Source organism: Arachis ipaensis, chromosome B02, assembly GCF_000816755.2.
Source record: "Arachis ipaensis cultivar K30076 chromosome B02, Araip1.1, whole genome shotgun sequence".
NCBI classification, from domain to species: Eukaryota; Viridiplantae; Streptophyta; class Magnoliopsida; order Fabales; family Fabaceae; genus Arachis; species Arachis ipaensis.
The window spans coordinates 74280675-74285007 of record NC_029786.2 but is presented as its reverse complement, the minus strand read 5'-3'; the positions used below and the strand labels follow the sequence as shown (position 1 = coordinate 74285007).

Sequence of the window (4333 nt, the reverse complement as noted above, 5' to 3'; positions counted from 1 at the left end):
CACATACTTCATCCGATTAAAATTTTATTCTCTTCCAAAATTAATTAAAAAAATGTTCTAAATTTTTAAAAGATATCCATCGTCTCTTAAAATTATATTTTATCGAAAGATGTCTTTCATTACCGTTATTTCTTGACCTAATGTTCTTGTAAAGATGATAATGCAAAAAATAGGTGTGAAATTTCTGGTGCTTGTCTTACTATTTTAATTCCACGGATTATTATTCTTTCTTGAACTTTGATCAATAAACTAAAAAATACTTCTGCACAAAAGATGAAAAGGTAAGGGGATCCCCTATTGCCTAATCCCTCTCGTGGGATTAAATGTCTTGGAGGGTGCACCATTAATTAGAACTGCAAAGGATACTGAACTTATACATCTGTCAATCAGTTCAATCCATTTGTTAAGGAAGTCCATGACTTTTAGAACCTTTAGAAGAAATTGTCATTCAATCCAATCTTGGAAATGAATCTTTTCAATTCTTAAAAAAAAAAAAATAAAAGTGTAAAATATAATTTTTAATCTTTTATTATTCTCTCTTTTTTATATTTATTTTTAGTCTCAATTATAAAATTAACAAAATAGCGTTTGTTTTGAGATACTGAGACAGAGACTGAGAGATTGAGATTCAGTATCGTGTTTGTTAGTTCAGAGACTGGTACTAAAATTTCTGTTTCTGTCTCTAAAATTTCAGTATTTCAGTATCTCCAAAAAGTAGGGACACAGGAGACTGAAATTTTTAGAGATGGAGATTGAAACTTTAATAACATTTTATACCTAAAATACTTTCATTTCAATTTTACCCTTTGTGCAAATTAAATTAGAGTTTTATTCTTATTTCAATTCTGTCTCCTATTTTGCACCAAATAAAATACTGAGATTTATTTTAATCCCTGTCTTTTAGTCTCTCTCTCTCTCTCAGTCTCAATATTTTCGTCTCTATCTCTCCACCAAATGCTACCTAAGAGATCACATCATCACACTTTACTCTCTCAATTTTTTAATATTGAGAAGATCCGTTTCCATCTAATCCTATTGTAGGCTTAGCCATGTCTAGCTTCAGCCCCATGTAGCCTTTTGTTCTCTCCTTCCTCTTCCTCATAAAATGAAAGATATCAAAAGCTATCAAAGCATTGTCAGTAATCAATCTTTTCGGGAGGAAAGAGCTTTAATATTCACCTGCAATACTCGGCAAAATAATCTTCAGCCTATTTGCAATTACTTTGGTCACTATCTTGAATAAAACATTGCAGAGTGAGATTGGCCTGAATTCTTTTGTATGCTTCGGGTTCTTGGTTTTTGGAATTAGCCAAAAATATACATCTTGTTCAAATCCGCCAACTCACCTCCATCATTTACGCATTGTTTGGATCAATGGAAAATGCAAAGAAGGAAAATGCAAGGAAGAAAAACTGATGGAAAATTTCATTTTCCTTTGATTGGATGACAATGAAAATTGGAAGGAAAGAAAAAATACTGGCGTGGGACCCACCCAAATTTTCCTCTCAAACTTGCGATGAAAATAGATGATGATTTTAAAATGAAAGTCAAATTACTAATATATCCATAGTATTAAAAATTTTATTAAAAAAATGAAGGGTATTAATGTAATTTTATTTGGTTATCATTTTTTTTCTATCTTTCTTTCCACTTATTTTCTCTTCATCCAAACAACATAAAAAAAATCAACTTTTCTTCTTATTTTCTTTCCTTCCATTTTCTTTCTTCTTATTTTCTTTCCTTCTATTTTCCATCTTCCATCCAAACAAAGCATTAGGCAATTCAGCACCGCCAACTCACTTTCGTTGGGTACCTTTGCTTCGTAGCTTCCTTAACCTCCTCTCTAGTGAAGTTGCTGCCCAGGATGTTGTAAGCTTTCTGTGATATTCTTTCTCTAATTGCTTCTGTAGCTTTCTCAACTTCCCAAATTCTCTCCCCCTTAAACAGTTACTCATAGTATTTTACAATGGTTCCTTCAATTTTCTCGTCTTCTCCATAGAGATTTCCTTCGTCTTTCAATCTTATTCCTTCTTCTTCGTTGATATGCCGTCTGATGAAAAAATCGAGTGTTCTTGTCCCCACTTTCAACAAGTTTGCACGAGATCTTTGGGCCCATTTAATCTCTTCTTGATAGAAGAGTTTGTCTAAGTCTGCCTGTGCCGTTTTCAAATTCAGAATTGTTTCTTCAGTTTGTGAGTGAGATGTAAGTTGTCGTATGAGTTCTTGTTTTTCCTTTTTTTGTTTCGGAAGCTCCCCAAATTTCTCTTTCCTCCATTCTTGCAATTCTTTGCTGCACTTTCCTAGTTTCTCTTCAATCTGATCATAGTTCACTGCCCAGCTTCTTTTGATAATCTATTTGCATTCAGAGTCTCTAAGCCACATTTCTTTGAATCTGAAAATATATGGCCTCTTCTTCCTTTTTAAGCTCTCCCCATGAACATCGATTAGGATTGGACAATAGTCTGATCTGTATCTTGGAAGATGCTTTACCATTGCTTTCGGGAATATGCTTCCTTCTAATCTATTGTTGCCACTGCTCTATCTAGCCTTTCTTAAATATTTGCTTCCCCAACCTGATTGTTAGACCAAGTGTTAGCATATCCTCTGAGTTTCTCTTTTTGCTCCAAAACTTGATTAAAATCTCCACACACTAACCACGACATGTTTTTGGTTTGTCCCAAAGAGTTTAGGAGATCCCATCCCATTATCTTTGTTTATTTGTTGCGTTTGGATTACCATAAAAACAGTTGATTCTCCATGCTTGCCCTCTTCATTTTCTTGAATGATCATGTCCACATGGTTCCTTGACATGGATGTTATCTCTACTTCCAATGTGCTGTCCCACAAAACTGCTAATCCTCCTGATCGTTGCTTTCCTTCTCCATCACAATCGGTTCCCATAACATTAACTAATCCTCCTCTGTTTTTTAGCCTATTTATCTCCTTGTTTCCATGAGGAACACAAGGTTGGGATCTTGTTGTTTCAAGAGCTTGTTAAGAGCTCTAACTGCCTATGGATTTTCAAGTCCATGCCAGTTTCAACTTAGGAGTCTCATGATCCCTGGTAGGGCTGCTTTGCAACTAGGGGTGGCAAGCGGGGAAGCCCGCCCCACCCCGCCCCGCCTCGCCCCACGAATATTCCTTGTACCTTCTTTTTTACTACTAATTTAAGTTCTTTATAACCCTCCTTATGTCACAACAAGAACGTAAACCCCGTCAAGAACTAGGATCTAAATTTGAGTTGTGAAACCAAGTAACGATATTACTCTAACTAGGATTATCACGATTTCTGTTTCACCTCGTACACTTCTCATTCAATATGTTCGAGAAACTCCAAATACTGGTGTTAAGGAGATGTTGACATCTCTCAAGAAGGGTTGAAAGTTCATTAAAAAGAGTTCGTTGTAGAAGACGTTAATCTTGAGCCGAATAATTTTAACAACCACATTCATAAAAATAGATGAACCAATATACATAAAAAATAAAAAGTACGAAAAACTAAGTATATAACAAACGTTACGTTTCCTAAACTACAGGGCATTAGTTCTTCAACTTCACTTTTCACCTTTCTTGGTTGAACTATAAATAAACTCACTCCGTTGTAATAAAACGTTACTACGTTAGTAACTACAAAACGTTACCACCTTTCTGTTGGTAGTAGCAAAAGGTTGTGATAGTGATTACCGTGCTCTAAACAACTCGTAAGGATAATGATGGCATCGAAGTCTTAGACGTAAATCGTACCCAAGAGTACAAAACTTATTCATATCTTCAGCAAACAACGGTCTATTACAACTTCGCCACTAAACGTGGTCTTTAACCTATGCACCTATACTACTAAAACCATATTAATATAAATACTGTATGTTGTATGAACTCATTAAAACTTGTAATAATACATGATAAAAAGATTATATAAATAAATGAAAAAAGATCTCCTTCTATTTCTACTCCTTCTATAACGTTTTCCTCTTCTGATAAGAAGTCCTCAACCAAGGTTACTACAATAACTGAATGTACTTCTACTTCTACTTCTACTTTTAATTCACAAAGCTTAATACAAATTAAACGAAACTTCTGATAAATATTAATACAAAAACCTAAAACCTAATATAAATAAAACAAATATCCTGATAAATATTGATACAAAAACATAAAACCTAATACAAATAAATAAAACCTCTGATAAATATAAATTATAAACGTAAATATAACTAAATTTATCTTCTATACAGGAATATTTATAAATTTTTTTTTTTTAAATCCGCCCGAATCGGGCGGTCGGGCGGTAATCCGCCCCGCCCGATCCTAAAACCCTGGCGGACTTATCCGC

The 4333-nt window shown here is 34.2% G+C and overlaps 1 long non-coding RNA gene across 1 annotated transcript in view; it reads right to left on the bottom strand.

Annotated features, from left to right (window-relative positions):
- Positions 1807-4333, bottom strand: part of LOC110268889 — a 6595-nt gene continuing 4068 nt past the window's right edge. Inside the window, exons 2-3 of the long non-coding RNA XR_002357604.1 lie at positions 3184-3187; positions 1807-3081 (exon numbers count right to left, since the gene is read on the bottom strand). This is a non-coding gene — a long non-coding RNA (uncharacterized LOC110268889). The remainder of the gene's footprint in view (positions 3082-3183; positions 3188-4333) is intronic.